The sequence below is a fragment of the Taudactylus pleione genome, unplaced genomic scaffold (genome assembly GCF_031769625.1).
Source record: "Taudactylus pleione unplaced genomic scaffold, aTauple2 ptg000615l, whole genome shotgun sequence".
In the NCBI taxonomy this organism is placed as follows: domain Eukaryota; kingdom Metazoa; phylum Chordata; class Amphibia; order Anura; family Myobatrachidae; genus Taudactylus; species Taudactylus pleione.
The window spans coordinates 2610016-2622901 of record NW_028285017.1 but is presented as its reverse complement, the minus strand read 5'-3'; the positions used below and the strand labels follow the sequence as shown (position 1 = coordinate 2622901).

Below are 12886 nucleotides of genomic sequence, written 5' to 3'. Positions count from 1 at the left end.
AGTGTTGACAAAAATCTTCATCAGCCTAAGCTTAATGTGCAACGGAGGCAGCTAAACATTATCCAGATCAATGAGAGGAATATTGTAGCATAAATATTATATTATATAAATTGAATAAATATATATGTTTGTTACTATTTTGGTTCCAAATGACCTAAAGAGCTTTTGCTGGAACAAAAAACCTATGAGTAATAAAAAAATTGTGAAACCATATTTGAATCCAGCGTGAAAAGTATATCAGAATCAGGTACATTATTTTTTTGTGTGGGACAAAATCTATGTTAACCAGTGTAATGAGGCAGATTTCAGTCCAGCAATGAAGAATTTATGTTTTTATAATTGAATTCTTACTTCCATAGTATAAATTAGTAGGTTTTACCCTGTTTATAGATCTCATAATAAAGCATATAACTTTATTTGTCTTTTATATGCCATGCTCTTATTTCTCCAGAACAAGCCACGATCCCCACTCAATAATATTCTCTTGTTATGTCCCAACGACCACACGACAAATGTAACTGTTATGAAAAATGTTTATGTGAAAGTGTGCATGTACAATAGGGGCAACATTTCACAAATGCCAGAATGATTATACGCAACTTTGTTTAAGCCATATACATATGTACTGTCTATGTAAGTAAAAATAAGCTCTACTTATAATTAGAACATATTTCTATTCAACTACATTTTACAATCTTGTTCATATTTATTTTCTTCATGCTACTTCATCTCTACTTGCGAGCTTTGCACTTTTTTGATAATGTAATAATTGTCTTGTCAAAGTATTAATGGGTCTGTTTAATACTTTCATTATAGGGCTACCACTGTAGCTAACAAAGCATTGTGCCACTTCTTCCACTTGAACTGCTTTCTTCAAATCTCCATGATGCCAATTCATTTGTATAAGAACCTCTTTATATCTCTACTTCGTATGTCAGCATTGATAAGTGTTTTAGGATGGCAGTATAAAGAGTAAGCCATGCTTTGCACTCTGTGATATATGATAGTGACTGTTGGCACTATAATAACATTTAGAGGTATAGTAGATCTACAAACTCGTGGCTTCTTAAAGATACCGATAACCAGCAGCTATGAACTATGGATTTATAGGAGCAACTGAAACAAGCCAGATATTTTTAAACAGTGGTGTATTTATAGTGGATGCCCGCACCCCATACTTTGCATCCATTGCTATGACTTACCAGGTGGCTGCCTACACCAGTATTATGGTGATATCTGTTCACATACATGGTGTTGGCTATTCCTGGAAATATAGCACATGCTCTGAATATAACAAAGTCTTTGCTATCCTCTGTGCATGTGCTGATGACATATTTTCATGGGGGGAGGCCTAAATATATTTGCATAAATTCCCCCCCCCCTTCCCCCAACATGTTCCTAACCCAGCATTTTTCTGTACAGGGCATTAGTCCTCCAAAAGGATATCTATTTCTAAAGCTGCATACACACAACGATTTTGTTACCAACGATTTTATGAACGATGTTTATGAACGATTATCTGTCAGATTATCTGTCAGATTTTTTTAAAGTGTAATGAACGATTTTTTTGAACTACAAACGATTTTTGCATATTCCCTTAATGAAAATCGCTGAGTTGACAAGTCTGACTGAACTACAAACTACAAACTACAAACGTGAACACGCATGAACAATAATCGTTCATCATTTGACTCAGAAAGTGAACGATTTTTTCAAACGATTTTCGTTAAACGATATCGTTTAACGATAATCGTTCAAAAAAAGTTGTGTGTGTATGCAGCTAAAACAATATCCAGCTATGTTTTGACATAAATTACACAGAGAAGAAAGTAAAACTAATTTCTGTCTGGAAGTATATGTACTGTTTGCAAATACATGGTTTGCTTAAAATGTCTTCTTTGCAAATGTGAAAATGTCAGGCAATCAATGTAAAATGATCAGTGTTAATAGTACAATAAAATGAGCTGAATCATGTATTCATTTACATTCACCCTTTTCTCAAGCCAGTGAATAAACTGAATGATTTATAATTTCCTATGGGCTGCCATGCTGTTTATTTCCAGGTATATTTTGTGCAGCATAAGTTACACCAATCAGAAGTTCCTTCCTTACTGATGTAATTTCCTTCAGAACTAATCACACTCCTCCATTTGGTATTAGCAGGGGTTAAAGTGGGCAGGAATGGGGTGAAACTGAGCGCCCGATTCAGACCCACTCGCTAGGCTGCGTTCGCATGCAGCCTGATGATGTTTGCAATGTGCGCATGCGGGAAGCGTACGCTCGCTGCACATAGCCACCTCGCTAGAGTGAGTTACAGGAGAAGCCGTGTGTCGGTGGTGACAGGGGATAGTCAATGGAAACGAGGGAGTGGTGGTGTGAACGCAGGTGTGCCTGAGCGTCTTAACGCCATTTCAGAGGCATGCATAATTAAGATACTGCATCATAATACACGTCACTTGGTTGTTTTACACACTGAAGCACTCGCAGTGCTTGTGGTAGGGTATGGTCAACTACAAGTGCTGCCTTTGCTTCCGATGGTACTCGATGTTACAGATGGTTGCCTACACTTCCTGGAGATGACGTGCACAAGTGGGCGTCTTAAGACAGACTGGTGGGCGTCTGCATACACTGCGTGATCGCACGCCAAGACATAGTGGGCGTGCCAATGCCTTGCTGTGCGATCGCGGATTTGCATACTTTTGCAGCATGCAATCGCATCTAGTGAGCGGGTCTGAACCAGGCCCTGAGTTCCATCACCTATAATGGTAGGTGGAACTAGTTCCCCCTCTGCCCCATCCCTGAATATAAGTCCTACAGACAGAGTACCATGGTCTGGTGGTGGCCGCCTCCCCATCCTCAGTTTCTGGCTCCATGATCCTCCTCCTCCACCTGTGGCCTGCCCCTCCCTGTCACTCCTTTTGCGGCACAGCGTATGTGACGTCATGCCTTCACTGCTGCTGCACAGTGCACTGAGGAGCCATGAAGAGGAGCAAGGGACAGGGCAGGCACGAAGGTGAGTTGCTGCTAGAGGGAATTGGTGGGGTATAAGCTGCAGGTGGGAGAGGAAACACAGGGGCAGGGAGCTGCTGCTAGAGTGACCCGGGGTGGTATAAGCTGATGGTGGGAGAAGAGACACAGGGGCAGGGAACTGCTAGTGGGGGTCACAAGGGAAAGGAACTAATGGGGAGGGACACATGGGGGTAAGCTGGAGAGACACAGTGGGGTGGTGTTGGAGTAAAGACATGGGAATGGTGCTGCTTGTGAAACACAGGAAGATGGTGCTGAAGAGACTGTGGGATAGAGAACTTTTTTTCTTTTTAAGCAACCTAACATTGTAGGCTGATGGCAGGAGTGCTAAAAAAGCATCTAAAATGTATTACACACTGTCATAGCCACCAAATCTTCTAGTCCCAAGGCCCCTGGCCATTCACTTTAAAGTTTCCTTTACACAACAGTGTGTGTGTCCTGATCAGTCTTCACATTGTTTTGGTCTCTAATGTGTGTGTATGTGGAGGGGAGCAGGCAGCGAGGGAATTGAGTTCCACCACCTCTCTAGGACCACTTTAAGACCTGGGTATTAGTAATTTTGTGACTCATCTCTATGCATAGTCGCTGCAGTGAATAGCAGCGTGTGCAAAAGGAAGGAATAAGGCAGTGCTGCTTTTGCTTTATAATTTTGACTATAAGTAGGTGATGGCTGTTATAAATTGGAAATTGGGACTACTAAAACTGCCAGACTATATTTATACCTGTCAACAGAGCAATGTTTATGAACAAAGATATCTCCTACAGATTTATAGGGTACCTAAAAGAAAGCACTCATTAAATATTAAAATATTCAACCTTTAAATAGATAATATTTACTAAAGGCTAGAGAAAAAATTGTTGCAGTAGCTAATATCTTCCCTTGGCTACGCTTCTTTGTTCTTTGTTCCTTCAATGGCCCTTGAAGTATTAGGAAAAAAAGGAGTGAGGCTGGGTATTTACACTGTCCGACACTGAATACTACACGCTTTCCTGTGCACCTCTATGGTGTGGCAAGAAAAGTCTGTGAAGTGGAGGGCCACAAGTTTCTCAAGAATCCAATTGCCCCATAAAAGTTTATTTGGTGGACATATCCATTAAGTGTATAAAACTATGCAATGAAATACTTTAAATTAAACATTAAGTATAGATCTTAGTGTTATTATGGATAATATATACATAACTACCAATAGTAACCATTGATAACCAAGCAGTACAGCAGTGAAATTATTGTCGCACTATTTGACAAATAATAAGGTTTCACATTCAGAAGCATGGAGACTAATCTTTTGTGATACATAATAATTAAATAAATTAATAGCAAAATAAAAAAAGAACAAAGAAAAATGATTTCAGTGTTGAATCCATTTTTAGGGCAGTCCAAAATTCAAATAGGTAAACCGCACCAACTGTCAGTGAGTCCTGGCTGGTGATGTTTGCCAGCATTTAGGGTGGCAGTGGTGTGGCTCTTCTATTTCAATTTTGACTGCATTGTAGCCCCACCTCTGGAGCCGCCACTGCATGTAAAACAAGCCTTATGCTGACTCTTGAGTCATGAGGATCCTCACTGTGCTTGCTGTTCCCTGAATATATGCAATTATTGGCTAGTGCACATGTGCTAGCCGGGACTGTCGAGTCATGATATGCACAAGTCAGCAGTTCAGGAGGCAATTTGTGAATCTGTGAAATTACCCAAGCTTCCCAAGAACTCCAATACCAGTGTAAATACCAATATTCTGGGAGTCTTCCACGTGTTCTGAGAGCATAGCCACTTATAACATGCAAACAGACAGACTAGACTGACTAGATGGATATGATTGTTTGGTCTGGTGATCAAATGCGATCACCTACAATAACTATTGGGGGGCATATTTTTTGAAAAAGGGGACCCCCCTATTTCAAATGAAGGTGTCTCTAAGTGTGTACATGCCAGTTTGGGAGAGACAGTGCACATCTAGGTGTTTATTAATAGTGATATTAAATCCCTGAAAAATAATATTTCAGATTGCTGCACATTGCAGAGATTTGGAATGTTTTATGTTTGCTATTTATCAATCCATGATAAATAGAATGATGAATACTCAATCCTGGTGAATACCCGATCCTGATCGGTGACTGGCATCCTAAAACTGCTGGCAAAGAGTTTCTGCAGTATGCGGGGTATGAGTTTCTGCAGTATGCGGGGTCACCATGTTGCCTGTCTTGAAGCGTAGGCTGTCGGAGAGGGATCCTAAGGAAAATATGCATACTATGAGAAGACAATGATAGAAATCTGGACTTTTCCATGTAAAAGTGCACAGTGCTCATAAAAGCTTAATTGTTACAGATTGCATAGAAAGGGAAACACTCATTCCCTGTCACGTTAGAACACTTCAGCTCTGAAGATCCTGAATAATGAAGGGTCTGTGAAAACATAATTGGTTGATAAAATATTATTACACAGAAAAATCTTTCTGCTAATTCACTAGACACATTACCTATATCAGCATAACTAATCTGATTTGTCTAGATTTTCAGTTGTTCTTGGGCTTTGTTCACAGTATTAATGGCTTATAGATGCTGCAACATGCCCTAGTTCTTGTGACAGTGAGTGTTAAGGGCAGCAATACAATTATAGCAAGGTTTGCAATATTGCAGCATGGTTGTGATAAATATTTCATCAATTTAATAATCCAAAGGATGTGGCAGGTATAGGCATTAAAGGCATTTCCCTGTTTCTTCCTCTCATTAGGCTCCATACTCATGAGGACTTCCAAAAAATAGCTAAGAGCAGCTAAATCCATTGTAAAGGTTACCGCTTGACTATAGTAATTTATAGTTATGAAGCCAAGAGACTTTGCTAAATAAGTTAGAAATATAGGGTCATTAATCAAAGTGTCTCAACCATGCAAAATATCAGATACAGTACTGAGGGGAGAAAGCTCATTTTTATTATCGGGAGTATATTCTACTGATCTCTGTGAGTATGGCAATATTTACAGAATGCAGTACTACACATAACTGAAATGCACAAAGTAAATCAGATTTTACAAGTTTAATAGATTAGCTTATTAAAATTCATTGGTCATTTGAATAACCGAAATCAACACGTGTCTTACAGACAATAATGTTGAAAAGTGCCAGATATCTACAGCTGACTCCATTTTGTTCACTGACACGGTGAGGACAATAGACAGTATACCTGTATTCACATATCATACAACAATCCACCAATGATTTATTTAAAGAGGCTTAGCCATATTTTGTTTGACATTTTCTCTTTATACTATATTTGTGTAATGTAAACATTTAGCGATGCATACATAATATTATCCTTATACAATTAGGTATGCCTACTGGGCTCACCTCACAATGTTTTGCTGTTATTTTTTCCATCTTTTATAATGACTTTATATTTGAATGTAAAATTTCCATTGACATGTTTGTAAATAATGGTTGTTCAAGTATATTGACATCCGATCGCACTGGTTATACACTAAAGATATTTCAGTTACAGTTTCACAATACAAATAATATCCTCCTTAGCAGCTATTGAATCCAAGGATGTAAAAATACAGCAAGTTGCATCTGTAGACAGCTCCCTTGTCTCAGTTGTTGCTGCGGGCCTAACAAGAACAGACATTATGGTCACAGTGGCGATGTAAAAAAGTCACATATAAAATATTGTTTCCAATTAATTGGGAAGTAAGGTGGCACAGTGGTTAGTATTTCTGCCTCATAGTCCTGGGTTATGGGTTCTACTTCAACCACGACCCGATCTATGTAGGATCTCTGTGTATTTGTCTGGGTTTCCTCCAGGTGCTCCAGTTTCCTCCTGCAATCCTAAAACATACTGAGAAGTTAATTGGCTTCTGACCGAAAACATGAACCCTAGTTAGCATGTGTTTTGCTGTGATATATATTATAGATAGTAAGGCTCTACTGGGGCAGAGAGCTGTGTAATTGTGTTGCTATATGAATGAATAATGTTGCTAAATAACAATAATAATAATAACAATAACAATAACAATAATAATAATAATAATAATAATAATAATAATAATAATATATACATATATACATATCAGGCATAGCTAAACAAATAAAGTCAGTGACGTTAATATTTGTTAAAATTGCCTTTGGCACACCTACTGTAGGTAAGTGGCCTAATTGGACATTTAGATCCCCATTTAATAACGAGTGATATACTCATTATCACTCATTACTAATCTACAATGGTGCTCCTACCAATCAGCTATTAACAGTCATTTTTGAAACACAGCCTTTAAAATAACAGTTAGGAGCTGATTGGTTGAAGGATCTTTGTAGATTAGTAGCAAGTGATAATAAGCATATCACTCGTTATTAAATGGGGCTTTAGTTGTTTGTCTCTGGGCTTGTTCTAAGTGGCAGGATCAGTCTGTGTGGTTGATTAAAATGCATGTTATAAGTTATAACTGGGGTGGGAGCTTGGCTTAATTTACTCTTTGGATTTAGATCAAAATTAGCAGAACATTACATTTATATTAAATGCTACAAAGTACAAACCAGAGTATGGGAACCCTGGTAGACTTTTACACTCAGCTGTAAGTGCACTTTAGGTACCTTTCATCGCATGATTCCCCTTTTAAAAATAATACAGTGCTACATAGCTATTTGTACTGCAACAAATCATTATGTTCTATTCTATATTTCTTATCAGAAAATCTTCATTCTGTGTATTTTACAACACATACAAAGTGGCTGTTTTCTCAGACGCCTTGAGAACCATTGAAAAAAAGTCTAATTTTCACAGGATGGATCACTCGATTTTGTTTTCTTCTGAAAAAGTCCCAAAAAGAAAAATACAAGCAAGGCAATAAAATAAATGAATTATACAAAGCCGACAGAGTGCTGGCATGCATCTTATATTCCCTAGGCTCCAGTTAGTGATAGGTCATTAAAGGCAAAGAAACCTGAGTTTGCATAGTGACAAATTAGCAAACTATTGCAATCACTGCTCCACAGGTACAGTTCAGCCTGGAAAACAGACTGCAGAAATTTATAGTACCCTAGGCCATATGTTAACCTTGTAAAGGGAATGCAGTCATCTCCATTGAGTTGGCCAGCAGTTGGTTAATAATGCTTAAAACTTTGTCCACTTTGCATTATCTGACTTTTACTATTTCAAAATTGCTTAGGAGACATACGCTGAGGGAGAGACTCTTTCTGTAGCCAACACATATAAAATAAAAGCAGCTCATAACCTTGTACCTAATGCTATATGACTTCAATCATGTGATAAGCCAAAGGAGAAGGGATTTCACTCCAAATTAAGAAACAAGGGGGGAAATTTATTTAAGTATGGTTTAGTGAAATCATCGTTATTTCAGCGATTTTTTTGCCAGTTTCCAAACTGCCTGATTTAATAAAGGCCCAACCACTGGATGAAAAAGCTGGTTTTCAAATGGCCACATTAGAAATTGTAGCACCAGATTCGGTGGTGTCACTGGGGTCGGTAATACCCAGTGCAGGCAAGTAAAACCCCTTCATGTGACAAAGGCGCACATGACCAAACAGGGGATTTTAGTCTCATGGGGAAGGGGCATGGCCTCACGGCACATCTTCGGTTTCATCACTCTGGGGGCATGCCCAGCAATCCCGGGAATGCCGGGCTGCCCCAAGAGACTCTCCATGCATTGCTGGTTCCTCATCAGTGACCGGGAGCCGGGCTCTGCACAATAATATCACAGTACAACATCTGGCTCCAGGTCACTGAGGAGGAGCTGACATATTGGTGTCACCCCCTCAGAGGGTGACACTAGAGGAGTAACTATAGAGGGTGCAGTGGGTGCACTTGCTATGAGGCCCGGCGGCTTAGGGGGCCCGCCAGCCCAGCAAGCGTCCCCCTGTACCCTCTGTAGCATGGCTGGCCAAGTTGCTGGTGCAACTGGGAATGCTGGTCTCTGAAGCGATCAGAGACTAAAGTCACCTCAGATCACTTCAGAGGCCAGTGTTGCCAGTGATGCAATGCGTAGGTGCATGGGTGATGTCACCCATGCACCCACGATGAGAGGAGCCTGCGCCTGCTGCTGTATCTAGTTAGATCGAGTCAGCAGCAGCGTCAACGCAGGAGAAGAGCTGACGGCATGAACTGGAGCATTTCCCAGCGGCCAGCATGAGAGGTAAGTACTGCACAGGGGAGAGTGGCCACAGCATAAGGGGCACTACTAGGGGCATTACTGAGGGCACAGCAAAAGGGGCACTACTAAGGGCATTACTGGGGACACTGCATTAGGGGCATTACTGGGGGCACAACATAAGGGGCACTACTAGGTTCATTACTGGAAGCACTGCGTAAGGGATACTACTGGGTGCACTGCATAATGGGAACTACTGGGGGCACTGCATAAGGGACTTTAATACAGGGGGTTTCCATAAGGGGCTCTAATACAGAGGGAATTGCATAATGGGCACAACTACAGGGGGCATTGCATAATGGGTACAACTACAGGGGCACTGTATAGGTAGACCTATGGAGGCCCCAAGGAAATTTTTCTATGGGGCCCCCATTCCTCTAGTTATGTCCCTTTGTAACACCCTGTGTGGTCCGTGCCCTCCGCAACCACCTTGTAATGACACTGTCCAGATGTATTTATATTTATGCATGGTAAGAATACAAATCATGATATCTATTAAGCTCCAGTTTGACAAAGCATGGGAAAATTACTGGAACTCAGGTTAAAAAAGTGGTTGAAAGAGCTCAATAGCTGAAATTGCATTCTATTTAGTCTGTCTTGCTTGTCAGTAGTTTAAAAATAATTAAAGCAATAACAAAAATAAACTCTCCCTTTTGTTCTGTAAGAGTCTAATGCTACTCAGCATTTAACACAGTCCTCAGACATTTGGGCTCCCAAACCTAAAAATTTCCTATGGTAAGTGGAGATAAATCTCTCATAGGGCTCTATTTATTAACAATATTTTTACTAAAATAAAGTGAAAAACGGTGTTTTCACACCCTTTACACATTATTTTAGCATCACCTACAGTTATTACAGGGCAATTGGAGTAGAATTCATAAAATTCTACTCAAACCCCTAAGTATGACTTATTTTTAGTAAGCAGATCGCATTTCCCATAATTGTAATGGGAAATGTGATCCGACCAAAGTTACTAAAAATAAATTGTAACAAAATACCGGGGAAAGCCCGGTGATAATAACGCCACCTGGAAGTGGCGTTATCCAGGGTCTCCCTGTTACCGGGCTCCTACTCTGCTCAAAAAGGCAGAGCAGAGCCCGGAGTCGGTCCCAGTGATCAGCTGTGTGGTCTAAACAGACCACACGCTGATACACTGCAAAAAAAATGGTCAAAAAAAAAATTCACTTACCTGACTCCAGGGACTGGTTGGTTAAATAGTAGTGTTCAGCGTTAACCTACTCTAGGTTAGTGCTGGACACTACTATTTAACCCATTATTTTCTCTTGAGTTTGGACAACTCTGTGCCCAGCTGCTTCCGAGAACATTAGCAGGCATACTGTAGCGCTGCTGTCCACATTCTGTATAACATAAGTATCCAGGGGCTGGTGGTCGGGGCTCCGGTGATGACTCCCCTCTGGTCAGGTGGTCTCCCATGCTGCACTGCAGCCCGGTCATAAGATGATCAGGTCCCAGTGCAGTATGGGATATCAGCTGACCGGAGGCATGGAAGACATCACCGTAGCACCGATGACTACAGGTAAGTGCTATTAAGGGAAGGGGGTTCACAGGGGGAGCTGTGATCATGGGGGGTGGGGCTTAGTGTCAGGGGCAGGGCTTAGCACTAGGGGGTAGCAGCGGCGGCCGGACGGCGCATGCGCGGGGCACTAGTCACGGTATTTCTTTGTGAAAATATCATGAATAGAGTGCGGGGAGGGGACTTGCAGGGACAGAGCTTTCTTGCAAGCTCTGTCCCTGCAAGGGATTTGTAGTAAATCCCTGTGATATTGCCTAAAATCGCAATGCAAATTCAGTCGGTAATATCACACTACAATCTGCATTACAAATGCAGATAATAGTAAAATAGAGCCCATAGAGAGACCACTTTTGATTAGCTTCCCATCTATTAAGTAGGCAGACTTACAGTCATGAATACATTTGGCATTGGGAGCTCCTCATGAGCAGTTCTTATTTTTTTTTAATCTCATGTGGACTATGATGGATCAAGTAAATAGTTTACTTATTTTATCTGGCCACTATTATTTATTAATTTATTTAATAGGGTTGATTCAATAGTGGCTAATGGCATCTATACCAGTGGCAATGCTCGCAATCTAGTGCGCACACACCCTCACTAATGTTACAGCAAAATAAGGGTGAATTGGGTGTCCTTGGTGTTCCATTTCAAATGTTCCAATGCCATTGCAAAGGCATAATGCATAGGACCTCATTCAGAGTCTCTCGCAAGCGCTGTGCACTCGCAAGTGGCCCGATGGTTTGCGAACACGCTTGCGCACGCTTCATTCTGCACATGTGTGAACTACTCTGTGCGAGCGCAGCCTGCTCACTCGCCCAGCAAAGACAGCACAGTGAAATGAGTGACAGAAGAGGCCATTTGTGGGTGGTAATGGGCAGGACACTAATAACGGGGGAGTGGAGGTGCGAACGCAGGCATGCCTGAGTGTTTCAACGCCGTTTTTAAGGTGTGCATAATTAACAAGCAGCGTCATAGTAAACGTCACATGCTTGTTTTTTTACAGTGAAGTCCTCGCAGTGCTTGCGGCAGGGTAAGGCAACCACAAGCGCTGCGATCGCTACCGATGGTGCTCAATGCACAAAGGTTTTAATACACTTCCTGGAGATGACTTGCGCAAGTGGGCGTCTCAACATAGGCTAATGGGTGTCAGCATACACAGAGCGATCGATCGCACAGCCAAAGTGGGTGTGCTTATGCCTTGGCCAGCGATCGCATCCCATGGTGTCACTTGGAAAAATTTGCATACGCTGGATGCGAGCGAGTGGCCGCTTGCGAGACACTCTGAATGAGGTCCATAGCCTGCAATTGAATCAACTGCCAGGGGTCCCTTTTATTTATTTATTCAACAGGAGCATTAGCATAGATGTATTTAGAAACAGTGGTATACAATGGACAGGGGTATGAGGAAGGATCCAGAGCTGCTCTAAGTTAGGGTCACATAAAAGGACTGGGCCTGAGCAAAGTCAGGTGTTTCTCATCTGTTTTTTTAGAGCTTAGTTAATAGCTCCAGGTTGCAGTCACCCTTGCAAATAATGTAGACTCCAGTATCTTGCATTACTTAGCTGTCATTGGAGTTGTCTCCTGCAATTGCAGGGGTGCTCATATCATATGGAACTGCTTTGTAGGACAGGTGTAAGTACATGATGATGATGACTTGTAGTAAACCAGGTGAATATGTTACCTATGCAGAGATAAAAGCATCTTGAGAAGCATACAGCTCTACATATGTGTCGAAAAATTCTATTTTTCTGTACATTTACTTTTGAATAAAGTACGCCAATTTAAATTTCAACTTTGGATTTAAGTAATCCCAATCCTACCCCAACCACACCTCTTAGGACATAATTCTAACTCTATTAATAGACTCACAATATTGAAAATAAGCTAATGCCTTCAAAGTTTACCCAATGGAATGCCCACTGCTGCCTTCTCATATCCATCTGATGACATGCAACAGCGTGAACATCTGGAACATCAATATAGATCTAGCAGCCATGCAGCTTCTGAGTGAAGTCTGACCTGTCCAAATATTGCGGCTCTCCTGACACGTAGTGAGCTCTCGTGCTGCGAAGGAGATTACAATGGCTAATTTATGCACGCCCAGGAAACAGAGATTAAATGGTCAGACACACCTGTGTTTGCACAGAAATCCCCAAAGTTGTTCCCCAAC

General features: G+C 41.2%; 1 protein-coding gene and 1 long non-coding RNA gene across 2 annotated transcripts in view; one reads left to right on the top strand and one right to left on the bottom strand.

The window, feature by feature from the left end:
• TAFA3 (TAFA chemokine like family member 3) overlaps positions 1 to 12886 on the top strand; it is a 436707-nt gene that overhangs the window by 19052 nt on the left and 404769 nt on the right. The window lies entirely within an intron of this gene.
• Positions 6427 to 12708, bottom strand: LOC148479687 (uncharacterized). Its single transcript, XR_015871984.1, has 2 exons — positions 12621 to 12708; positions 6427 to 6846 (listed from the first exon to the last, which is right to left on the bottom strand). It is a non-coding gene; the product is annotated as an uncharacterized LOC148479687 (long non-coding RNA).